The sequence below is a fragment of the Gossypium arboreum genome, chromosome 4 (assembly GCF_025698485.1).
Source record: "Gossypium arboreum isolate Shixiya-1 chromosome 4, ASM2569848v2, whole genome shotgun sequence".
Lineage (NCBI taxonomy): Eukaryota > Viridiplantae > Streptophyta > Magnoliopsida > Malvales > Malvaceae > Gossypium > Gossypium arboreum.
The window spans coordinates 91,714,931-91,741,862 of NC_069073.1; the positions used below are offsets into that span (position 1 = coordinate 91,714,931).

The following is a 26,932-nucleotide window of genomic DNA, read 5'->3' on the forward strand; positions in this document are numbered from 1 at the left end:
GATGATTTCTCATTAGAATTGGTGAATTCGATGCTCCTAATGCTTTAATTTCATGTTTTATACTTAAGAGAGCATAGGAGAGTGAAAGGAATGAGAAACGGGCCAAAAACGGAGAAAATGGGCCAAGGTACAAAATCAACACGGCCTGGACCTCCTCACACGGGCAGACCACACGACCATGTTAATTTGGCAGGCTCGACATGGCCTGAAGTGATTGAACACGGGCGTGTGCCACGGGTGTGTCCCTATTGAGCCCAAGTTGAGTCCAATTTGGAAAAGGCTAATTTTGAGGGCTTCTAGGCATTCCAAAGCCTATAAATACACCCTAGAGAAGGAAGAAAAGGAGAAGGAGAAGAGGGAGTAAGGAATTACTCTAAGGAAGCCAATTGATCCATTTCAGAAGTCAGATTCATTATCAAGACTGAAGATCTCTCCTCAATTTCCCTTTAGGAGTTTTGGGTTTTCTTTATGTTTTCTATTTTTTATCCTTCTGAAATGTTTTCTTATTTAGTTATGAACTAAAACCCCTAAATACCTAAGGGGAATGAAACCTAAGACGAATCTTGTTATTATTTTCTGAATCGTTTGATAAATATTTAACTTGTCATAATTATGTGTTCTTAATTCTTGTTTTGATATCGCAGGATACTGATTCAAGAGATGCTCTTATTCAGAGGAGGACTAGACCCTGTCTAAGAGTACATTTGTCATAATTAAGCGGAGTTGATTGCATGCCTAGACATAGGGTGACAAGATTTTTTCGAATTAGGGTGAAACCTAATAAGGGGATCTATAGATCGAGTTAATGCAACCCTAGAGTGTTAATTAGAGAAAAGTCTCGGTTATTCAATCTAGGGATTAGACGTTATTAGTCTTGAATAGGGATAATAACATAACTTAGGGATCTCTACGGAACAAGTTGAATGAATAAATCGTCCGATTCGTATCCAAAATAACAAGTAAAGTCTAAGTGGATTTTTCCTTAGGTATTGTTTTAAGTCAATCGATTTTTCCCAAAAGCAATTTCCCAATTCCTTTCTCTGTGTGTTCTTAGTTTAGATAATTAGTTAATTAAAACAAAACCTCTTTATTCTTAGGCTAGATAATAAAAAGATAGTCATTGCTAGTACTTTTAGTTCCTTTGGGTTTGACAATCCGGTCTTGTTAAAACTATACTACTGTTTGATAGGTACACTTGCCTACATCGCGATAATAGTTAGTTCAAGAACGAGCAATTATAAATATTTAAGACATAGCATGAAACTACACGATCAAGTTTTTGGCGCCGCTGCCGGGGAACTGGAATATTAGGAAGGCTCAATTTTTATGCCATTTATTTTTCTTGCAATTTAATTTAATTTTATTATTTATTAACTTACTTTTTCTTTCTCTTGGGAGGTTTTTATAGTTTATGACTAGAAGAAACCCGTCGGGACCATTACTTTTTGATGAAGAAACCGATCGTACAGTTCGTAGAAACCAAAGAGAAATAAGGTGCAGCTTAAGATACACGGAGAATGAGCAAGAAGACGATACTCAACCCTTAATCGAAGAGATGGCTAAAAACCAAGGCAATCAGCTACCTCTTGCAATTGCAGTTAATCAAAATCCTGCTTCACGCAATATGTATGATTATGCTATACCTTCTTTAAAAGGAACTGAATCTAGCATAGTTAGACCTGTTGTAGCTGCAAATACTTTTGAATTAAAACCTAACACTATTCAGATGATACAACAATTTGTTCAGTTTGATGGTTTGAAGGATGAAGATCCCAATGCTCACTTAGCAAACTTTCTAGAATTTTGTGATACATTTAAAATCAATGGCATTTCTGATGATGCCATTCGTCTTCGGTTATTCCATTTTTCATTAAGGAACAAAGCTAAACAGTGGTTGAAATCGTTACCACGAGGGCCAATTACTACTTGGGAAAAAATGATCGAAAAATTCTTACTAAAATATTTTCCGCCGGCTAAAACGGCTAAATTACGTAATGACATCTCTTCTTTTGTGCAGATGGATTTAGAAACCCTCTACGATGCATGGAAGAGATACAAGGACTTACTGAGAAGGTGCCCTTACCATGGGTTACCGCTTTGGCTCCAAGTACAAACATTTCACAATGGTCTAATCCTTCGACTCGACAAATGGTTGACGCAGCGGCGGGCAAAACCATCAACAATAAAACACCTGAAGATGCCTAACTATCAGTGGCAAGTCATGAGGACAAAGCCAACTAAAATAACCGGCGTTTATAACGTTGATTCGGTCACCATGCTCTCTAATCATGTAGAACTCTTAAATAAAAAGATTGATGGTTTTCTTAGTTCTTCACAGGTTCACTCAGTAATGCAGTGCGAAGCAAGTAGTGGTGGAACAAGCTATTCGGACTATCAACCTTATGGCTATAACATGGATAACGAGCAACAAAACTACATGGGTAATAATCCTCAACCTCAAAACAATCCATTTAGTAACACTTACAACATAGGTTGGAGGAACCATCCCAATTTTTCGTGGGGAGGCCAAGGAAATTAAATATCACAACATCCTTTGGGTTTTCAGCAACCACCTTACCAACAGGAAAAGAAGCCAAACCTTGAAGAGATGCTCTCAAAGTTTATATCGGTGTCAGAAACCCATTTTCAGAACATCAAGACAGCACTTAAAAATCAACAAGCGTTGATCCAAGGGCTCGAAACTCTGATAGACTGATTTTCCAAACTAATCTCTGAATGACCACAAGGTAGTTTGCGAAGTAATACCGAACCTTACCCAAGGGAATACTGAACCCAACCCAAGGTAACAGCTCAACGTGATTAATGTTCAAGATGAAGAAGGATTTGTGGAGCCTGAACCAGAACCACGACAAGAAACTGTGGTAAGCAAAGGTCAAGGTGAAGTAGATCAAAATACAAACAAACCAATGACTGTCGAATATAAACCTCGTGTGCCATACCTTAACGTGACAAGGAAAGACCGCTCAGATGAACAATTTGGTAAATTCCTTAAACTCTTAAAAAAATTACATATTAACTTACCGTTTATTGAACCTCTATCGCAGATGCCAAATGCAATGAAATTTCTAAATGAGCTTTTAGCAAATAAGCGAAAGTTGGACGAAGCGTCACATGTCGAGCTGAGTGTATTTTGCTCGGCCATTCTCCAAAATAAACTACCCAACAAACTAAAAGACCTAGGGAGCTTTACTATTCCTTGCATAATTGGTAGTTTAGATGTTAATCATGCATTAGCTGATCTAGGGGCTAGTATCAACGTCACGCCTTACAAAATGTTTAAGCAACTAGGTCTCGGGAAACCCAAACAAACTAGGATGAGCATTCAATTAGCAGATAAAACTATAAGATTCCCTAGAGGTATTATTGAAGATGTGCTTGTTAAAATCGATAAATTTATATTTCCTATTGACTTTATTGTTCTAGACATAGAAGAGGATAGCAACACTCCCTTAATTATAGGAAGGCCCTTTTTAACAACTGTTAAAACCGTCATTGATGTTGGCACAGGTGAACTCACACTCCGGGTGGGAGACGAAACAATCACCCTTCAAGCTGGCAATTCTGGCAACACATCAGGAATTGAAGGTGACCATTCTACTAAAACTAACAATATGGTGGAACCTACTTTGCAAAAAATGAGTCTGAAGGAAGCACACGAGTTGTTCTCAAGCACCAGTAGAGGATCTGTTCATGAAGATCGAAGACTACAAATTGAGGAACTCGATGAATGGCGGACGCACAAACCAAGAACACCCGACAAACTGAAACTACGGCAAAACAAGCCCGATACCTCTCCAAATCAACTTAAGGTTGGTGATAAGGTCTTATTAGATGCCGTAAATCCCCATATTTTCACTACCACACTGAATGAGGAAACCCCTCTTACGGTACTTAGTATTTTTCCATTCGGTACGGTGGAGGTGAGTCATCCCAAGTTCGGTACTTTTAAGGTAAACAACACCCGATTAAAACCTTATTTTGATGAGATTGATAGTAGGAATGAGGAGTATAAACTCCTCAAACCACCATGACCATTCACTGAAGAGGTAAGTCGAGCTTAGACTATAAATAAGCGCTTCTCGGGAGGCAAACCGAGCACTAACAATATTAATTTATTTAAATTTTGGTATTTAACTCCTAACTTACTAATAGAGATCTTGAATACATGTGCTTTCACAGAGACACGACCAAGCACACGGGCGTGCTTCAGGTCGTGTGAAAACATGGCAAGGATTTCCCCAACACGGGCTACAATAAAATGCCACGGCCATGCGATATGGTCGTGGTCGAGCCTGCCAAAACAACATGGGCATAAGACACGTCCGTGTGGAAGAACCGTGGGTGAGCCTGCCAAAACAACACGGGCGTGCAACACACCCATGTGGAACAACTGTGGTCGAACCTATTAAATTAACACAGGCATGGGGCTTGCACACACAGGAGTGGGAGAAGCGAAAAAAGCTAGACACGGCTGTATGAACCGACATGCTTGAGGAACACGGGCGGGTACTAAATGTCAAACGTGCCCAAATTTGAAATTCGCGAATCACATGGGCTGAAATTGGGGGACACGAGCATGTCCCCTAGCCGTGTGGCCCAAAATCTATAAAGACCCTACACTATTCACTTTCTTCCTCATTTGAAAACCCTAACCCTAGCCGGTGCAACTCCACACGGCTTCCCTGCCACGCCTGTGCGCCGCCTACAACTCCATTCTCGATGCTAAATCTCTCCCCTTAGCGTTTGTTAACTCCTTTTTCTTTTATTTCATTGATTTATAATGCTATTTATCATATTAATCTATACTTTTCATGTTATTTCCATATTGATAATCACATAAATTTCATTTATCAAACAAGTTATCATCTTTCTCATGTTTAAAATCTTAGTCATTACATGATTCCTACACTTCATTCAATTGGTTAAAAGTGAATATTCATGGCTAGGATAGTTGAAATAGTCATGCATATTTTGTTGACATCTCTGAGTGCCTCACTCGATTCAAGCAGCAGTGTTTTCAATGATTTGACAACATTGATGCTACTCTACAGCAGATTTGTCAGCACTTCCACATCTCATCGCCAGTCCCACCTCGAGAACCATCCAGCGATGAAGATGTTTAAAAACTTTTATTTTTTTATGTTTTTAATTTTTATTAAAACTACTTTTATTTTTATTTTTTAGCAGATTTTAGAATTTTATTTTTAATTATCAATTTCGGTTATTTCTTTTTGAGTAATTATTCTCCCTAATATCCCCTAAAAAGTTCCTAATTTTATCATAGTTATATAGAGCTCTTAAGCTCGTCGTCACATAGTAATTAAAAGTCCATCGGGAAAGGTTCTCCACGACTGCTATATCCTGATCGACCATGACCATAGCTACCACTAGATATAATATTCTTTTGGCGCAGGACTTATGGACTAATGAACCTCTACGACCGCCGGAGTATCCTCCTTCACTCTTGAACCGATTACTCTCCAAAACTATAGTTCGAGGAATTCATCATACAGGAAGTTTCACTTCTCTCCCTATCTTATTTTTATACTCTAATATCTATATTTGTACATTGAGGGCAATGCACGTCTTAAGTGTGGGGGGAATATTTATTTCATTCTCAGAAAAATCCTTGAATGATTGCCTTGTTCTCTTGAAAAGCTTTCATATCATATTTTGGATAAATTTTAATTGATTTATGATTTTGATTGATATATCTTGAATTAAAACATTGGCATTTATGCATTGATTGTTTAAACTGTAAGACATTAGAGAATCAAGCATGATCAGTTGATTTTTAAGAATTTAAAATTATAAATTGTTTTCCCAAGTCTAGGTATTACTTTGAATTGGAATTCACGAGTCTAAACATCAAAAAGCCATAATTTTTGTGAGATTTTTGAGCCTTTTGAGCATCTATTAATTCTTTCATGCTCACTTTTATTATTGCTTTGAGTGCGTCAGTATTGAACTGTCATTCTAGAACTTGCTTGATTATGCATGTCGAGACCACACCATTAGATTTGATATGTCAAAATGATTAAGGCACTTAAGATTAACCCACTCATGCCATGAAAAGCCTACCTTCATGATTAACCCCTAGTAAACCCCCTAGAGCCTAACAAGCCATTTCTTGTATTACCCTTAATATTAACCTTTAACCCATTATTGTTGAAATCCCCGAAATTAATCCCTATATTTTTTGTCGAGATTTGAGTTGAATGGATTGCTTAGCTATGTTTTGTTCTTAATAGTTAGTCTATATTATTTTAACTTGTTCTTGAAAAAAAAAACTATGTATACATATCTGTAATTTCATATTCTGAGAAGAAGCTCTGTTGTATGCAAGTGAAGATTAACTCTTTTTCTAGCTAGGCAATTTTTCAATTCAATCTCGATTCTAACCCTTTCTTTTAGCTTGTCACCACACCCCCTAACCAAGCCTCACTACAACCCTCTAAAGACCTTTTGATTGATGTATCATCTTAAATTATAGTAGTGGAGATTTGATTTTCATGCAAGCCTATGGTAATGACTTTTCATTATTGACTATTGAGTGCTTCATTTATTGTCCTTAAACACCTCGAGTGATTTGAGTGAATCTTTAGTGAGGATGTGAAATGCTGTGATATTCTGAATCAAAGGTAATTACTTAGATGTGGAGAGACACCTATGTTTGCATGATTAAATACTCAACTTGGAATGTTTGAAACTTTTATGTTCTTTTAGTTGAATTCTCAATGTATGATTACCTATAGATTATTTTGACATATTATCGATAGAAATTATAAGTTGAGAAGAATTTATTTTGATTATGAGTTGAGAATTTTGCTTGAGGACAAACAAAGGCTTAAGTGTGGGGGTATTTGATAAACCTTAAATTATACATATTTTTACCCCATGTTTAATGCATTTTATAGATGATTTCTCATTAGAATTGGTGAATTCGATGCTCCTAATGCTTTAATTTCATGTTTTATACTTAGGAGAGCATAAGAGAGCAAAAGGAACGAGAAACGGGCCAAAAATAGAGAAAATGGGCCAAGGTACGAAATCAACATGACCTGGACCTCCTCACACGAGCAGACCACATGATCATGTCAATTTGGCAGGCTCGAGCACGGCCTGAAGTAATCGAACACGGGCGTGTGCCACGGGCATGTCCCTGCTGAGCCCAAGTTGAGTCTAATTCGGAAAAGGCTAATTTTGAGGGCTTCTAGGCATTCGAAAGCCTATAAATACACCCTAGAGATGGAAGAGAAGAGAGGAGGAGAATTGGGAGTAAGGAATTACTCCAAGGAAGTCGATTGATCCATCTCAGAAGCCGGATTCATCATCAAGACTGAAGATCTCTCCTTAATTTCCTTTCAAGTGTTTTGGGTTTTCTTTATGTTTTGTATTCTTTATTCTTCTGAGATGTTTTCTTATTTAATTAAGAACTAAAACCCCTAAATACCTAAGGGGAATGAAGCCTAAGATGAATCTTGTTATTATTGTTTGAATCGTATGATAAATATTTAACTTGTTCTTAATTATGTGTTCTTAATTCTTGTTTTGATATCCCAGGATACTGATTCAAGACATGCTCTTATTAAGAGGAGAAATAGACCCTGTCTAAGAGTACATTTGTCATAATTAAGCGGAGTTGATTGCACGCCTAGACATAGGGTGACAAGATTTTATCGAATTAAGGTGAAACCTAATAAAGGGATCCATAGATCGGGTTAATGCAACCCTAGAATGTTAATTAGAGAAAAGTTTCTGTTATTCAATCTAGGGATTAGACGTCATTAGTCTTGAATAGGGATAATAACATAACTTAGGGATCTCTACGGAACAAGTTGAATGAATAAATCATCTGATTCGAAGCCAGAATAACAACTAAAGTCTAGGTGGATTTTTCCTTAGGTATTGTTTTAAGTCAATCGATTTTTCCCAAAAGCAATTCTCCAATTATTTTCTCTGTGCGTTCTTAGTTTAGATAATTCGTTAATTAAAACAAAACCTCTTTATTCTTAGGCTAGATTATAAAAAGACAGTCATTACTAGTACTTTTAGTTCCTTTGGGTTCAACAATCCAGTCTTGCTAAAACTATACTACTGTTTGATAGGTACACTTGCCTACATCGCGATAATAGTTAGTTCAAGAACAAGTAATTATAAATATTTAAAACCTATCATGAAACCACGCGATCAAAGGTCTAGAATAATAGTTCAATACTGACGCACTCAAAGCAATAATAAAAGTGCGCAAGAAAGAATTAATAGATGCTCAAAAGGCTCAAAAATATCACAAAAATTATGACTCTTTGATGTTTAGACTCGTGAATTCCAATTCAAAATAATACCTAGACTTGGGGAAACAACCCTATAATTTTAAATTCTTAAAAATCAACTTATCATGCTTGATTCTCTAATGTCTTAAAGTTTAAAAAATAAATGCATAAATCCCTATGTCTTAATTCAAGATATATCAATCAAAATCATAAATCAATTAAAATTTATCTTAATTATGATATGAGAGCTTTTCAAGAGAACAAGGTAATCATTCAACGATTTTTCTGATAATGAAATGAATGCCCCCATACTTAAGATGTACATTGCCCTCAATGTACTAAGATAGATATTTAGAATATAAAAATAAGATAGGGAGAGAAGTGAAACTTCTTCTATGATGAATTCCTCGAACTAGAGTTTTGGAGAGTAATCAGTGCGAGAGTGGAGGAGGATACTCCGGTGGTGGTAGAGGTTCATTAGTCCATAAGTCCTGTGCTAAAAGAATATTATATCTAGTGGTAACTATTGTAACATTCCGAAATAGGGCCTAAACGGAACAGTGGTTGCGAAACCACAAATTCAGGGTAAAAAAATATATATATATATATATTTTATTATTATTTTGAGGTTCATGGTATGATTACATGATTGTGTGAAAATTTCGTGATAAAATTCTATGCATAAAGTGCTTAAATTGAGGTTAGGGACTAAATCGAATAATTTGCAAAACTTGCATTCTAGAAGTTTTAGTATGAAATTATTTTGGAATATTAATTAGGAGATCTTAAATGGTAATTTGACCAATTTTAAGTTCATGGACAAAATTAGGACATGGAAGGAATTTTGAAAGTTTAGTAAGGAGGGCATTTTGGTCATTTGGTTATTAACATTAATAAAGAGGTAAAAAGATGATAAAATTGTATCATCTTCTTCAAGTTACCAGCAGAACCTTACCTCTCTCCATAGCTGGGGTTTCTTCAACTTTCAAGCTTCATAGTAAGTGATTCCAAGCCCGCTTTTAATGATCTTTACGTTTTTGAAGTCCCTAGCTCGATAAAGCTTATGCTAACAATAATTTAAGTTAGGAATCAAATTTGGAAAAATACCCATAGGTAAAATTTGTGTATTTTGATGTTTTATGATGGAATATGAGGTTTTAAATTATGTTAGACAACTTGTGCTACTTGGTTTTAAGTGAAAACGAGTAAAAGGCTTAATCGGTAAAAATACCTAATAGTCATAAGTACATGTTAGTGTGTGAATTTGATGTTGCCATAGAAGGAAAAATGATCAGCATGTCATAAAACATAAGAAAATAGGATGAAGTTTAATTTACGAGCCTTGGGGAAAAAGTGCAAATATGTGAAAGTTTAGGGGCAAAATGTAATTTTCCAAAGTTTGAGTAAAGGGTTGTTTTGATAAATGTTGATATTAAATAAGCTAAATTTGCTATTATAGATCAAGAAGAGCGAAATTGAGAGTAGATCGGGAAAAGAAAAGTAAAGGACTAAATTGTAAAGTTTAGTCACATTTTGTATCGAGGTAAGTTTACATGAAATAAATGCAATATTATTTTATTTTACATTATTATTGTCAATTTCAGCATTTATATATTTATGTTATGAAAATATTTAAAGTCGAATTTAAGGTGAAGTGACAGAGGAAAAGTGTTAGAAAGCCCGGTTGAACCCTAGGAATGTTAGGATATTAGGGTTGACAGACGAACGAAATGAGCCATGTAAGTCCATATTAGAAATATGGCTTTGGAGACAGGATTGAGCCATGTAAGTCCATATTATATATGGCATTGGAGACAGAATAATTCATGTAAGTCCATGTCAAAGACATGGCATTGGCGAGATATTGATAGACAGAGCGACCCTAGTATCCTTAGTATTCCGAGTGGTTCAACGGGTCAGGATACGAGTTAAATTACAGTGAATTAACAGCAAAGGAAAAGTAGATTATACTTATGAAAAGGAAAGGTCGGTAAGAAAGAAGGTGAGGGAATAAAGAAGAAGATAGAAATTGAGAAGTAAAGAAATTTATGATGTTAGATGATATTATGCATAATTATCCATTATGTTGAATGTTGTGATTTATTTGCTTGTAAGCTTACTAAGCCTAGTGCTTAATCTCTTTATTTTCTTCTTCTTATAGTACTTATCTAGCCACTCGGGGATCGAAGGAAACGTCGGAGGGCGATCACACTATCAAAGAAATAACTCGGTATAATTAGACGTTTTGTTTTGTGTATGGCATGTATAGAAACTTAGCCACTTTTGGTATAATATGAACAATGAATGATGTGTAAATACTTTCTAGTGATTAGCTAATAAAAATGGCCGATGATATGCATGTTTATTAATATGTATGATTGAATGGTGATTATCACATGAAAATTATGAAAAATGTGAAAGTAACCTGAAAACAGATTCAAGTAACAGCAATGACGTAACTTTGAAAAATCACTAAAAATTGCATAAACATAGTTTGAAGATGAATAATATATGAAATTAAATCTTATTATGTCTATTTTCTTATGGAATAAGAAAAATAGGTAAAGGTATTATATTTCAAGATATATCTGAGTTTTAGTGAAACAGGGTCAGAGCAATTTCTGGAACCCCTGTTTCAACTTTGGAAATTCACCATAAATTGTACAAAACTAATTAGAAGGTATACTTCATATGGTTATGATCCTTGTTGAGTCTAGTTTTAAGAGAAACAAACGGCTTAGTGATATGAATTTTGTACAGGAAGAAACATGGTTCGTAGTAACAAGAGGTTAGTGCAGTCGAGTTTTGAAACAGGGGAAACTTTAACTAATAAACTGTACTAATTGGCCAAGTCAAAAAATCTATAAAAAAAATTAGTAGATAGATATATGAGTCTAGTTTCATGAAAAATTTACAGATCTTAATTTAGAGTTTCGGAACTCAAGATATGAATTTTTAGGCGACTACGACGCAGAATGGCAGTACATTCCGAAATGCTTAAATAAACAATTTAAACCTATTTAAGGGATAGAATAAGTTTAGTAATGCCTCGTGCTCGATTCTGGTAACAGTCTCGGGTAAGGAGTGTTACAACTATGGTCATGGTCGATCAGGACATGGCAGTCGTGGAGAACCTTTCCCAGTGGAGTTTTTTTAGTTCCTATGCGATGATGAGCTTAAGAGCTCTATTTAACTGTGATAAGATCAGGAACTTTGTAGGGGATATTAGGAAGAATAATTACTCATAAAGAAATAACCAAAATTAATAATTAAAAATAAAATTATAAAATATAATAAAAATAAAAATAAAAAGTAGTTTTAATAAAAAATTATAAACATAAAATAATAAATAAATGTTTTTAAACATCTTCATCGCTGGATGGTTCGCGAGGTGGGACTGGCAATGAGATGTGGAGGTGCTGACAGATCTGCTGTAGAGTAGCATCAATGTTGTCAAATTGTTGAAAATATTGCTGCTCGAATCGAGTGAGGCGCTTAGCGATTTCAGCATACAAAGCCGCCGTATGAACTGGAAGAGAGGGTGGTGGTGGCTGAGTTGGTGGGTCCTCGTGCTGCGGAGGGACATCATCAGGAATGTCCTCGTAGGCCTCCTCCTCGGTAGATTGGGGGAGACAATATTGAGGGGGGTAGGTTCCTCGGTGCCTCTCGATCATTCTCATGCTAAGCGTGCTCGAGATGCCTTATGAAGACATCTGGCCAATAAGGGTCAAGGATGATTCTTGGGCCGTGGTGTTGAGGAGCCCAAAGTGTCGAGCCAACCGAGTCACGTATGGGCCAATGGAGATGACCCTCTTCCCATGCCGCTCAGTCTTTTGCTGAATCACGAGGGCGATGAAATAGGCAAGGTCGATGACGTGCCCGTGCGACATACACCATAAAAAGTAGGCATCGTGAGTGTTGACAACACCAGTGCTCTCTCGCCTTCCTATAACCGTGTGAGACAAAATAACGTGTAGGTACCTCAAAGATGGAGGGAGAGCCAATGCCTTGGAGTGGCTAGAATTGTAGGTGGCCCCACCTGGTACTAGTGCATCCCAGCATCGTGAAGGAGAATGGTGGATATGGCGACTAAGAGTGTCTAAATCATTCTCCTCTTTGAACTCCTCCATGTACAAGCCCAGTGCAGCACCAAACTCTAGGACATTTAGCTGGCAGATTAATCCTCCTAGGCAAAATTGGACCGTGTCGGGATCATCATAGTTCGTCATTACGGTCTGAAGATGGAAATTTGAGCATAGTTCCATCGTGAGCTCGAGATATGTTGGCTCGATGATCCCAAAGAATAGCTCCTAATGGTCAGTGGTTAGGAGGGCCCGAATCGCATCAGCCAACTGAACTTGTTCTACGACAACCCAGTCGATGCAGCGGCCCGCAATTAAAGGTCAGGCCCGAAGTATTTGGAAAAGTTCTTCCTGAGGCCCACGGGGGAACTATAGGAGAGGATGACGAATTTACGCGGTTGGACCCGCAGAAGAGGACGCTTCCTTTCTCTTCTTTGAAGTAGGTACGACAGTTTTCTTTTCTTGTGAAGATGGCATTGTACATGGCCAAAAATAGAGTTAGATGCGGTGCACGGGCATGGCGGAGAGGTCATGTAGACTTGCAACGGCTAAGGTTAGGGTTTTTAGGTGGGGAAGAAAATGAATAGTGCAGGGTTTTTATATATTTTTGGGGTACATGGCCAGGTAACATGCCCATGTTCCCCAATTTTAGCCTATGTGATTCGTGAATTTTAAATTTGGGCGCGTCTGACATTTAGTACACGCCCATGTTCCTTAGGCATGTGGGTGCACACGGCCGTGTCGAACGACTGTGTCTAGCTTCGTTCGCTTCTCCCACGCCCGTGTATGTAAGGTCCACGCCTATGTTAATTTAATAGGTTCGATCATGGGTACTAGACACGGGCGTGTCGCACATCTGTGCTGTTTTAACAGGTTCAGCCACGGTTCTTCCACACGGACGTGTCGCATGACCGTGCTGTTTTGGTAGGGTCGACCACGGCCATGTCGTACGGTCGTTGCGTGTTATCGTAGCCCGTGTTGGGGAAATCTTTTGCCCTATTTCTACATGGCCCTAAGCACGCCTGCGTGCTTGGCCGTGTCTTTGTGGAAAAACCTATATTCAAGATGTCTATTAGTAAGTTAGGTGTTAAATACTAAAATTTAAAGAAATTAATATTGTTAGTGCTCAGGTTACCTCCCGAGAAGCGCTTATTTATAGTCTAAGCTCGACTTACCTCTCCATTGAATGGTCATGGTGGTTCTAGGAGTTTATACTCCTCATTCCTGCTATCATCAAATAGGGTTTTAAACGGGTGTTGTTTACCTTAAAAGTGTCAAATTTGGGATGACTCACCTCGATCATACCAAATGGAAAAATACTAAGTACCGTAAGAGGGATTTCTTCATCCAGTTTGGCAGTGACAATGTGAGGATCTGCGGCATCTAATAAGAATTTATCTCCAACCTTAAGTTGATTTGGAAAGGTATCGAGCTCATTCTAGCGTAGTTTTGGTTTATCGTGTGTTCTCAGTTTATGTGTTCGCCATTCATCTAGCTCCTCTATTTGCAGCCTTCGTTTCTCATGTGTAGGTCTTCTACTATTGCTTGAGAATGACTCATGTGCTTCCTTCAGACTCATTTCCTGCAAAGTAGGTTGTACCATATTGTCAGTTTTAGTAGAATGGGTTAAACGATCACCTTCAATTTCCAATGTGTTGCCAGAATTGCGAGCTTGAAGGGTGATTGTTTCCAACATCAATGATCATTTTAGCAGTTGCTAAAAAGGGCCTTCCTAGAACTAAGGGAGTGTTGCTATCCTCTTCTATGTCTAAAACAATGAAGTCAACGGGAAATATAAATTTATCGATTTTAACAAGCACATCTTCAATAATACCCTTAGGGAATCTTATAGTTTTATCTGCTGATTGAATGCTCATCCTAGTCTATTTGGGTTTCCCGTCACCTAGTTGCTTAAACATTTTATAAGGCATGAAGTTGATACTAGCCCCTAAATCAGCTAATGCATTATTAACATCTAAACTACCAATTAAGCAAGGAATAGTAAAACTCTCTGGATCTTTTAGTTTGTTGGGTAGTTTATTTTGGAGGATAGCTGAGCAAATTGCGTTTAGCACCACATGGGACGCCTCGTCCAACTTCCGCTTATTTCTTAAAAGCTCATTTAAAAACTTCATTGAGTTTGGCATCTGCGATAGAGCTTCAATAAATGGTAAGTTAATATGTAATTTTTTTAAGAGTTTAAGGAATTTACCAAATTGTTGTTCATCTGAGTGATTTTTCCTTGTCGCATTGGGGTATGGCACATGAGGTTTATATTCGACAGTCATTGGTTTGTTTTTATTATAATCTACCTCACCTTTACCTTTGCTTACCATCGGTTCTTCCCTCGGTTCTGGCTCGGGCTCAACAAATCCTTCTTCATTTTCAACATTAATCGCGTGGAGTTGTTCCCTTGGGTTAGGTTCAGTATTACTTGGCAAGCTACCTTGTGGTCGTTCAGAGATTAGTTTAGAAAGCTGGCCTATCTGAGTTTCAAGCCCTTGGATTGACGCTTGTTGACTTTCAAGTACTGTTTCGATGTTCTGAAAATGAGTTTCTAACTCTGAGATAAACTTTGTGAGCATCTCTTCAAGGTTCGGCTTATTTTCCTATTGATAGGGTTGCTGTTGGTAGCCCGGAGGTGGTCGCTAATTTCCTTGGCCTCCCCATGAGAAATTTGGGTGGTTCCTCCAACCTACATTATAAGTGTTACTATATGGATTGTTTTGAGGTTGAGGATTATTACCCAAGTAATTTAATTGCTCGTTATCCATGTTGTGGGCACAAGGTTGGTATTCCGAATGGCTTGTTCCACCTCCACTTGCTTCGCACTGCATTACTGGGTGAACCTGTGAAGAACTAAGAAAACCATCAATTTTCTTATTCAAGAGTTCTACCTGATTAGAGAGCATGGTGACTGAATCGACGTTATAAACACCGGCTATTTTCGTTAGCTTTGTCCTCATGACTTGCCACTGATAGTTATTCAGTGACATCTCCTCTATAAACTCATAAGCATCTTTAGGTGTTTTATTATTGATGGTTCCACCAGCAGCCGCATCAACCATTTGCCGAGTCGAAGGATTCAGGCCATTATGGAATGTTTGAACTTGAAGCCAAAGCGGTAACCCGTGGTGAGGGCACCTTCTCAAAAGGTCCTTGTATCTCTCCCATGCATCGTAGAGTATTTCTAAATCCATCTGCACAAAAGAAGAGATATCATTACGTAATTTAGCCATTTTAGCAGGCGGAAAATATTTTAGTAAAAATTTTTCGGTCATTTGTTCCCAAGTAGTAATTGACCCTCGTGGTAACGAGTTCAACCACTGTTTAGCCTTGTTCCTTAATGAAAAGGGAAACAACCAAAGATGTACGGCATTATCAGAAACGCCATTGATTTTAAATGTATCGCATAGTTCCAAAAAGTTTGCTAAGTGAACGTTGGGATCTTCATCCTACAAACCATCAAATCGAACAAACTGTTGTATCATTTGAATTGTGTTAGGTTTCAGTTCAAAAGTATTTGCAGCTACAGCGGGTCTAACTATGCTTGATTCAGTTCCTATTAAAGAAGATTTAGCACAATCATACATAGAGCGTGGAGCAGGATTTTGATTAGCCGCAATTGCAGGAGGTAGCTGATTGCCTTGGTTTTCAGCCATCTCTTTCGTTGGGGGTTGAGTATCGTCCTCTTGCTCATTCTCTGTGTATCATAAGCTTCGCTTTATTTCTCTTTGGTTTCTGCGAAATGTGTGATCGATTTCTTCATCAAAAGGTAGTGGCCCTAACAGGTTTCTTCTAGCATAAACTATAAAAACCTTCTACAAGAAAGAAAAAGAAAATTAGTAAATTAGAATAAAATTAGATTGCAAGAAAAATAAATGGCTAAAGTAATAAAAATTGAGTGTTCCTAATATTTTAGTTCCCTGGCAACGGCGCCTAAACCTTGATCGCGTGATTTCGTGATAGGTTTTAAATATTTATAGTTAATCGTTATTGAAACTAACTATTATCGCGATGTAGGGAAGTGTACCTATCGAACAGTAGTATAGTTTTAGCAAGACCGGATTGTCAAACACAAAGGAACTAAAAGTACTAGAAATGACTGTCTTTTTATTATCTAGCCTAAGAATAATGGGGTTTTGTTTTAACTAACTAATTATCTAAACTAAGAACTCATAGAGGATAGAATTGGGGAATTGCTTTTGGGAAAATCAATTGAATTAAGACAATACCTAAGGAAAAATCCACCTAGACTGTACTTGTTATTCTAGCTCCAAATCGACCGATTTATTCATTTAACTTGTTCCGTAGAGATCCTTAAGTTATGTTATTATCCCGATTCAAGACTAATAATGTCTAATCCCTAGATTGAATAATTGAGACCTTTCTCTAATTAACACTCTATGGTTGTATTAACTCGATCTATGGATCCCCTTATTAGGTTTCACCCTAATCCGGCAAAATCTTGTCACCTATGTCTAGGCGCGCAATCAACTCCGCTTAATTACAAAAAATGTACTCTTAGACAGGGTCTATTCCTCCTCTGAATAAGAGCTTATCTTGAATCAGTATCCTGGCATATCAAAACAAGAATTAAGAACACATAATTAAGAACAAGTTAAATATTTATCATACAATTCAGAAAATAATAACAAGATTCGTCTTATGTTTCATTCCCCATAGGTATTTGGGGAATTTAGTTCATAAATAAATAAGAGAACATCTCAGAATAATAAAGAATACAAAACATAAAGAAAACCCAAAACTCCTGAAGGGGAATTGAGGAGAGATCTTCAGTCTTGATGATGAATCCGGCTTCTGAGATGAATCAATCGGCTTCCTTGGAGTAATTCCTTACTCCCTACTCTATGTGTCCCCTTTTCTCCTCTTCTAGGGTGTATTTATAGGCTTTGGAATGCCTATGAGCCCTCAAAAGTGGCCTTTTCCAAATTAGAATCAACTTGGGCTCAGCAGGGACACGCCCGTGTGACATGCCCATGTGTGATTACTTCAGGCCGTGTTCGAGCCTGTTAGAATGACACGGGCGTGTGTTATACCCGTGTGAGTCGTGCTTTGATTCTGCCAAATTGACATGGCCATGTGGGCTGCCCGTGTGGGGAAGTCCAGGCTGTGTTGAGTTCGTACTTTGGCCCATTTTCTTCGTTTTTGGTCCATTTCTCGTTCCTTTCGCTCTCCTATTCTCTCCTAAGTATAAAACATGGAATTAAAGCATTAGGAGCATCAAATTCACTAATTCTAAGGAAAAATCATCCATAAAATACGTTAAGCATGGGGTAAAAATATGTGTAAATTACAGTTTATCAGAATCGAGATTGAATTGAAAAATTACCTAGCTAGAAAAATAACTAGTCATCAATTGAATACAAGTGAGCTTCTTCTCAGAATATGGAATTAACACTCAGGCTCAAAAACGATGAATTACTACTAATATGTAATGAATTATTATTATTTTTACTATTTTATTTTAAGAACAAATCAAATACATAGAAGAACAAAACATAGCTAAGCAATTAGGTCAAATCAAATCTCGACAAAAATAGGGATCAAATTAGAGGATTTCAACAATAATGGGTTATAAGTTAATATTGAAGGTAAATCAATTAATGGCTTGTTAGGCTCAAAGGGGTTCACTAAGTGTTAATTATGAATGTAGGCTTTTATAGAGTTAGTGGGTTAAACCTAAGTGCCTTTATCATCTTGACATATCAAATCAAATAGTGTGGTCTTGACATGCATAATCAAGCAAGTTCTATGTAACACCCCAAACCCGTGACCGTCACCGGATTTGACCACGAGGTGTTACCGGGCTTACTTCCCTTATTTCTCTCTTGGAAATTATGAATTTCTATTCCAGGCAGGCTAGCTAACTGCGTCACTGTTACCTTAAAAATCATATCCCGAGTTCCCGAACTCGAAAACCAGTTCCGTAAATTTTCCCTGAAACTAGACTCATAATTCCATCTACACATTTTTTTCTAGAATTTTTGGTCGGGCCAATTGATACAGTTTATTAGTTAAAGTCACCCCTGTTTCAGGGTTTGACTACACTGACCTTTGCGCACTACAACCTGGATATCATCTCGTACAGAGCTCCAATACTCATGCCGTTTGTTTCTAATGAAACTAGACTCAACGGGGAATTTATGCATATAAGGCATGACTTCTAATTGTTTCTGGATAATTTATGGTAAATTTTCAAAGTTGGAGCAGGGGATCCAGAAACCGTTCTGGCCCTGTTTCACGAAAACCTGAATATCTCTTAAAATCTGACTCATATGACCGTTTCGTTTCTTCCATATGAAAGTAGATTCATCAAGGTTAAATTTCATAATTTATTCACTATTTAATTCTACTTCTACTATTTTTAGTGATTTTTCAATCTCACCTCACTGCTGCTGGCAGCATCTGTTACTAAAGCAAACAATGACTATTTCATAATTCTTCCATGGCCAACTATAATTCATCATACATAATACAAGCTATGGCCACCTTATCAAAATTAAGGTTTCTAAGACTTGTGACTATAGGTTTTAGAATCACACTCAACCGACCACATAGGCCATTTTCGCATGGCTTAAAGTTTACAACCCAAAATTCAACAAAACAAAATAGCCTATACATGCCAAATGTTCTCCTAGATCGACTAAGGAGACAATACCAAAAGATTGTTCGCGGTGTGATGACTTCGACGACGGTTCCGAGTACACAAGAGACGAGTCCAAGAGACCTAAAATGGGTGACAAGAAAACACCGAGTGAGTTTATAACTCAGTAAGCCATAAGCATTCCACAACCATCCATTAACAAAATTATTACAACATGAAATAATGAACGAGGCTAAGTACTCCATCCATATCGAACTATATCATAGTTCCTTGGACCTTTCGGTTCAATCTCATACCAAGTCATACATCCACATTTCATATTCTATACAATAAGATATTTGAGGCATTTTTACACACCAACTCATTTTCACCACAATCATACAATTGCAATCATCACATAGATTTAAAGCTTACCAAGCTCAACCCCGAGCATGAACATATTGCCTATTCGTCATGAGCTCAAGGTACTTACCCGATCCGCTGCCCATACTCAACTCGATGGAGACACACCCTCCATATAATTGTTCGATCGGATATATATATATATATATAGAGTACGCACACACAGTGCTTAATACTCGATTTCGCACACTTAGTGCCATGCGATTTAAGCCCGCACACATAGTGCCATACCCTTCGAGCTCGCACACTTAGTGCCATATATTTCCAGCATGCACACTTAGTGCCATATATTTCCAGCATGCACACTTATTGCCATATATTTCCAGCATGCACACTTAGTGCCATATATTTCCAGCATGCACACTTAGTGCCAATCTCGTCACCGTACACTCAGATGTTCCAGACACTTAGTGCCGAAAGCAACTTTCTACACATTTCACTATTTCTTTTACATTCAACAAATGTCATCATTCCATACACATACATTTTCATTTATATATATATATATATATATATCATCCCATTAAACACAATTGCATAAATTTTACAATCATTTAAGCAATATCAAATATGTGCTTAATGACTTACCTTGTGTTGGGCAAATAATTCTAAGTCGGCTACTCGTTGACCTTCGATTTCCCCTTGTTGGACGCCTCCTTTAGGATCTTGAGCTTAAACAAACAAATTAACTCATTCAATCGCTTTGGTACATATGTTGGTATCCACATTCTAATGATCATATAACATACGGAACGACATGGTAAAATTTTTATCTTGCTACCTTATGTCCTTGGCTATTCGGCCAATAGCCTTATGCAATTTACTATTCTATCAATAATCCAATCACACATACACATATACATATTCGTATATTAAATAACCACCCTCACTAACCACCCATTTTAGTTGATTTTATACAATCAAAGGCAATATCATGATTGGGTATACTTAAATAGCCGAATGTGCTAAAATTGATCTAACATCACCTATACCCTTGATTGAATGGCCGAATACTTATACTATCAATTATAGTATCGATTTTATTCTTTCAAACACATAGTCCCCATTCGGCCCTAACCATTTACTTAACGTATGTGTACAAATTTCATCTCAAAATTAGGAGTTGCAACTACAACTAAGTTACCACAATGCTCATCAATGACCGAATGCCTAAGCACAACTCTACTAAAAATTTATCCAACATCATTAACTTTTCCCTTCACTATTTTTTTTTCTAAACATCATATACAAAGTAACTTACATGTATATATAAAACCAACCTTGCTAGCACAATATCCCTTAACCGAATATCATAAACCCAAGCCACATATATAGTTCATCAAGGCCTTTCATTTGCCACATTCGGCACCCCCTCCCCTTATGAACAAACCAATTTCAACTTTCATGAAAAATATATGTACCAAGAGCTTCAACTACTTGGCCAAATACCAAACCTCCAAACAACCAAATTTAATCCATGGAATGAATAGAACTTGAACTAATCACCTCATTTACATCTAAATTTCCAAGGGTTTCAAAGTGCTTACCTCTTCCTAAGCATCAACCAAGCCAAATCATGCACAAAAGAATTCCTTCTTCTTCCTCCTTCAAGCCACGGCAATGGAGAATAGAATGAGCATTTTCCTTCTTTTTTTTTTTGTTTTTCTCTCTAGTTACTGCACAATGGGGGGCATACATGCTCATTTTTTGTTCATTTCTTTAATGCTAGCTATTATTTTATGGCTTCCTACATACACCACTAGCATAACATGTTGGAAACATGTTCCCTTGCCCATAATTTTGTCATGGCCGGCCACTAACCTTGTCAAATGGATTATTTGACATGCAACTCCATTTATTTTACTTCATTCCTTTATTAACCTCTTAAAATTAGCCACATATAATTAAATCCTTTCACATGAGTCCTTTTTCTTTCAATTCACCTTCAAATTAACTAAATCAAAGAATTAAAAAAAATTCACACATGCATTTTCACATATTTAGACAGTAACTATCATACTCAAATAATTTAGTGACTCGGTTTAGCGGTCCCGAAACCGCTTTCCGACTAGGGTCACTTTAGGGATGTCACATTCTAGAATAACACATTAATACTGCGCACTCATAATAAAAGTGAGCATGAAAGGAATAAAATATGCTCTAAAGGCTCAAGATCTCACAAAAATTATGGCTTTTTGATGTTCAAACTTGTGAATTTCAACTCAAGATAATACCTAAACTTAAGGAAACAACCTAAAAGTTTTTAATTCTTCAAAAATCAACTTATCATGCTTGATTCCCTAATGTCTTCAGAGTTTAAATAATTAATGCATAAATGCCTATGTTTTAATTCAAGACATATCAATAAAAATCATAAATTAATCAAAATTCATTCTAGTAGTGATATGAGTGATTCACGTGAGAATAAGACAAAATTCAAGGATTTCTAATGATGATATAAAAGACCCCCCACACTTAAGATGTACATTGCACTCAATGTACAAAGATAGATATATTGACAAAGATAGATTTATAATCATAAGATAGGGAGAGAAGTGAAACTTCCTGAATGATGAATGAACTAATTGAATTGGAGTTATGGAGAATAATAGGCCAAAGTAATGATGAGGGTGGAGGAGAATACTCCAGCGGTGGTAGAGGTTCATTAATACATAAGTCCTTTGCCCTTGGAGTTTTTAGTTCCTATTCGATGATGAGCTTTGGAGCTCTTTATGACTGTGATAAAATCAGTAACTCTTTAGGAGATTTATTGAAGCATAATTACTCGTAATGAAATAGCCGAAAAATAAAAATTGTAAAAACTTAGGATAAAATAGTATTAAAAGGAAATAATAAAAAAATAGTTTCAAAATATAGAGATAAAAATAGAATAAATAATAGGTGTTTATAGAGAAATTGGGGCACACGGCCATGGGGCACTCCCGTGTGCTCTCATCTCAGCCCGTGCTTTTTGTGGTATTCGAAATTGGGCGTATTGGTGTACATAGCCATGTTGCACGGCCGTGTCGATCTCTGTTCACTTCTCCCATGCCTGTGTATGCAGGCGCACGCCTGTGTTATTTTGACAGGCTCGACCACGGTCAGTGGGCACGGTCGTGTTGATTTCCCGTGTTACTTTGGCAAGATTACCCACGGCCACGTTTCACGGTCGTGGCAACTTATCACATCCCATGTTGGGGAAAAAATCTTGCCCTATTTTCACACAGCCTAATGCACACCCGTGTGCCTGGCCGTGTGGTCTTTAGAAAGCCTGCGTTCCATGATTCGGTTAGTATGTTAGATATCAAAAACTAAAATTTAAAGAAATTAACACAGTTAGTGCTCGAGTTGCCTCCCGAGAAGCATTTATTTATAGTCTAAGCTCGACTTACCTTTCTTCTGCATGGTCAAAGTGGTGCGAGGAGTTTACACTCCTCATCCCTGCTGTCAACTTTATCAACATAAGGTTTAAGACGAGTATTGCTTACCTTAAATGTGCCGAATTTGGGATGAATTACCTCGATTGTTCCATATGGGAAAATACTGAGTACCGTAAGAGGAAGTTCTTCATTAGGTTCAGAAGTGGCAATGCGAGGATCTGCTGTATCTAGTAGTACTTTGTCTCCAACCTTAAGTTGATTTGGTGAGGTATTGAGCTCGTCCTGGCTCGGTTTTAGTTTATTGGGTATTCTTGATTTCTGTGTCCGCCATTCATCTAACTTCTCAATTTTTAGCATCCGTTCTTTATAGATAGGTCATTTGTTGTTGTTTGAACATGGCTCATATGCGTTCTTCGTAACTGTTTCCTGCACAGAGGGTTTCACCACATGATCAGTAGTAGTAGAATGATTTATACAACCACCTTCAATTTTTGATGTGTTACTCGAATTACGAGCTTGAAGGATGATTGTTTCGTCTCCCACACGAAGTGTGAGTTCACCTGTACCAACATCAATAATGGTTCTAGCAGTTGCTAAGAAGGGTCGTCCTAAAATTAAAGGTGTGTTATTATCCTCTTCCATGTCTAAAACAACAAAGTCTACTGGATATATAAATTTATCGATGTTAGCAAGAACATCTTCAATGATAACCCTAGGAAATCTAATGTTTTTATCAGCCAATTGAATGTTTATCCTAGTTTGTTTAGGTTTACCAAGACCTAGCTATTTAAACATTTTAAACATTTTATAAGGCATAACATTAATGCTTGCCCCTAAGTCAACCAATGTATTATGAACATCTAAACTACCAATTAAACAAGGAATCGTAAAACTCCCTGGATCTTTCAATTTGTTGGGTAGCTTATTCTGTAGAATGGCTGAGCAAACTGCATTCAACTCCACATGCGATGCCTCATCCAACTTTGGTTTACTTGTTAAAAGCTCCTTTAAGAATTTGACTATGTTTGGCATCTGCGAAAGAGCTTCAATAAACGGTAAGTTAATATGTAATTTTTTTAATAATTTAAGGAATTTACCGAATTGTTCTTCTGTTCGGTCTTTCCTTGTCGCGTTTGGTACATGAGGTTTTTATTCTTTACTTATCGATTTCTAGTCATTGTGGTCCACCTCACCCTTACCTTTACTTACCCCAGTTTCTTGCCTCGATTCTAGTTCAGGTGCAACTAACCCTTCCGCATCTTCAATGGTAATTGCATTGATTTGTTCCCTTGGGTTAGATTCAATGTTACTCAGTAGACTACCCTATGGTCATTAAAAAATCAGTTTGGCAAGTTGGCCTATCTGAGTTTCAAGCCCTTGGATTGATGCTTGTTGATTCTTAAGGGCTGTCTTAGTATTCTGGAAATGAGTTTCTGACACCGAGATGAATTTTGTTAACATCTTCTCAAGGTTCGGCCTTTTTTCCTCCTGGTAACCTGGTTGTTGAAAACCGGGAGGATGTTGTGGCCTTTGATTTCCTTGACCGCCCCACGAGAAATTGGGATGGTTCCTCCAACCTGCATTATAAGTGTTACTATACGGGTTATTTTGGGGTCTACGAGTTATTGTTACCCCATATATTGTACTTGTTCCTCCTCGATGCTAGGGTTGAAGGGTTGATATTCTATGCATGCTCCTCCTCCATTCGAGTCGCACCTCATCATTGGACGTACCTGAGCAGAACCATACAAACCATCAATCTTTTTTATTTAAGAGTTCTACTTGGTTAGATAGCATAGTAACCACATTGAGGTTGAAAACACCGTTTTCTTTTGTCGGCTTTGTCCTTATAACTTGCCACTGATAGTTATTCAGTGACATCTCCTCAATAATTTCGTAAGCCACCTCAGGTGTCTTATTATTGATAGTTCCACCAGCGGCTACGACAATCATCTGCCGAGTCGAAGGGTTCAGGCCATTGTGAAACGTTTGGACCTGTAGCCAGAGTGGTAACCCATGGTGAGGGCATCTTCGCAAAAGATCATTGTATCTCTCCCATGCATCATAGAGTGTTTCTAAATCCATCTGCACAAAAGAGGAGATATCATTACATAATTTGGCTGTTTTAGTCGGTGAAAAATATTTTAATAAAATTTTTTGGTCATCTATTCCCAAGTAGTGATTGATCCTCATGGAAATGAGTTCAACCACTATTTAGCCTTATTCCTCAACTAAAACGGAAACAACCAAAGGCGAATGGCGTCATCAGAAAGGCCATTAATTTTAAAAGTGTTACAAAACTCTAAAAAATTTGCCAAGTGAGCATTGGGATCCTCGTACTGCAAACCATCAAACTGAACAAACTGTTGGATCATTTGAATGGTGTTAGGTTTCAATTCAAAATTATTTGCAACAACAGCAGGCCTAACTATGCTCGATTCAGTTCCTATTAAATTAGGTTTAGCATAATCATACATAGTTCGTGGAGTAGGATTCTAATTTACTGGATCAGCAGCAATAGCAAGAGGTAGCGGATTTTCTTGGTTTTCAGCCATCTCCTTGGTTGTGGTTGAAGTGTTGTCCTCTTGCTTGTCCTTTGTGTATCTTAGGCTTCTCCTTCTTTCTCTTCGGTTTTTGTGAACTGTGCGGTCAATCTCACCATCAAAAAATAGTGGTCCTAACGGGTTTCTTCTGGTCATAAACTTGAAAAACCTGTCAGAAGAAAATAAATGAAAAATTAGAAAAGAAAATAAAAATTTAAATTGCAATAAAAGTAAAATGGCTAAAGTAATAAAAATCGAGTGTTCCTAATATCCTAGTTCCCTGGCAACGACGCCAAAAACTAGATACGTGATATTCGTGATAGGTTTTAAAAATTTATAAATGAATCCTCCTTGAGACTAACTTATTATCACGATTAAGGCAAGTGTACCTATCAAACATTAGTATAGTTCAGCAAGACCGGATTGTCGAACCCAAAGGAACTATAAGTACTAGTATTTACTTCCTTTTTATTATCTAGACTAAAAATAAAGAGGTTTGGTTATTTAAACTAATTACTAACTAAGAATGCACAGAAAGAAAATTTAGAAAAATACTTTTTAGAAAATTCGATTGATTAAGAAAATATCTAAGGAAAAATCCACCTAGACTTTACTTGTTATTTGACTCTGAATCAGACAATTTATTCATTTGACCTGATCCGTAGAAATTCCTAAGTTATATTAACGTCTAACCCTAGGTTGAATAATTGAAATCTCTTTCTAATTAACACCCTAGAATTGTATTAACTCGATCTATGGATTCCCTTATTAGGTTTCACCCTACTCTGGCAAAATCTTGTCACCCTATCTCTAGGCGTGCAATCAACTCCGCCTAATTATGACAAATTCACTTTTAGACAGGGTCTATTCCTCCTCTGAATAAGAGCTTAACTTGAATCAATATCTTGCAATATCAAAACAAGAATTAAGAAAACATAATTAAGAACAAGTCAAATATTTATCATATAATTCAGATAATAATAACAAGATCTGTCTTAGGTTTCATTCTCCTTAGGTATTTAGGAGGTTTAGTTCATACTTATGAAAGAAAACATCTCAAAAGCAAAAAGATAACAAAACATAAGAAAACCCAAAACTCCTGAAGGAATTTGAAGGGAGATCTTCAGTCTTGATGATGAATCCGGCTTCTGAGATGGATCAATCGGCTTTCCTTGAGTAATTCTGTAACACCCTGATTTTTGGCCTAGTCGAAACAGTGGTTTCGGGACCACAAATCTGACGATGAAAATTTTATTTTTATTATATTTTTATGGTGTACGATTTCATGGAATAATTTCGTAAAAATTTCGTTCAAAAATTTTGACATTCGGGCACTTAATTTAGTCAAAAGGACTAAATCGTAAAAAGTGTAAAATTTGAGTTCTACATACTAGAGGTGTCCAATTGTTATGAAATTTTAAATTGAGGGTCCTTAAATGATAATTAGACCATTGGTTAATTTCTGTACAAAAATAGACATGAAATGGGTGTAATAAAATATTTAAGTTAGGGATATTTTGGTAAACTAATAATTAAAAGAATTAAAAAGGGAAATAAGCCAAATTAGCTATCATCTTTTTCATTCAACCATTTCTACCAGCAG

At 36.9% G+C, this 26,932-nt stretch overlaps 3 non-coding genes across 3 annotated transcripts; 2 read left to right on the plus strand and 1 right to left on the minus strand.

Moving 5' to 3' along the window:
• Positions 1 to 1,984: 1,984 nt before the first annotated feature.
• Positions 1,985 to 2,091, minus strand: LOC128292324 (small nucleolar RNA R71). Its single transcript, XR_008282308.1, has one exon. It is a non-coding gene; the product is annotated as a small nucleolar RNA R71 (small nucleolar RNA).
• Positions 2,092 to 15,502: 13,411 nt separating this feature from the next.
• On the plus strand, positions 15,503 to 15,608 carry LOC128292317 (small nucleolar RNA R71). The gene has a single exon (XR_008282302.1). It is a non-coding gene; the product is annotated as a small nucleolar RNA R71 (small nucleolar RNA).
• Positions 15,609 to 24,797: 9,189 nt separating this feature from the next.
• Positions 24,798 to 24,904, plus strand: LOC128292362 (small nucleolar RNA R71). The gene has a single exon (XR_008282346.1). It is a non-coding gene; the product is annotated as a small nucleolar RNA R71 (small nucleolar RNA).
• The last annotated feature ends 2,028 nt before the right edge of the window (positions 24,905 to 26,932 follow it).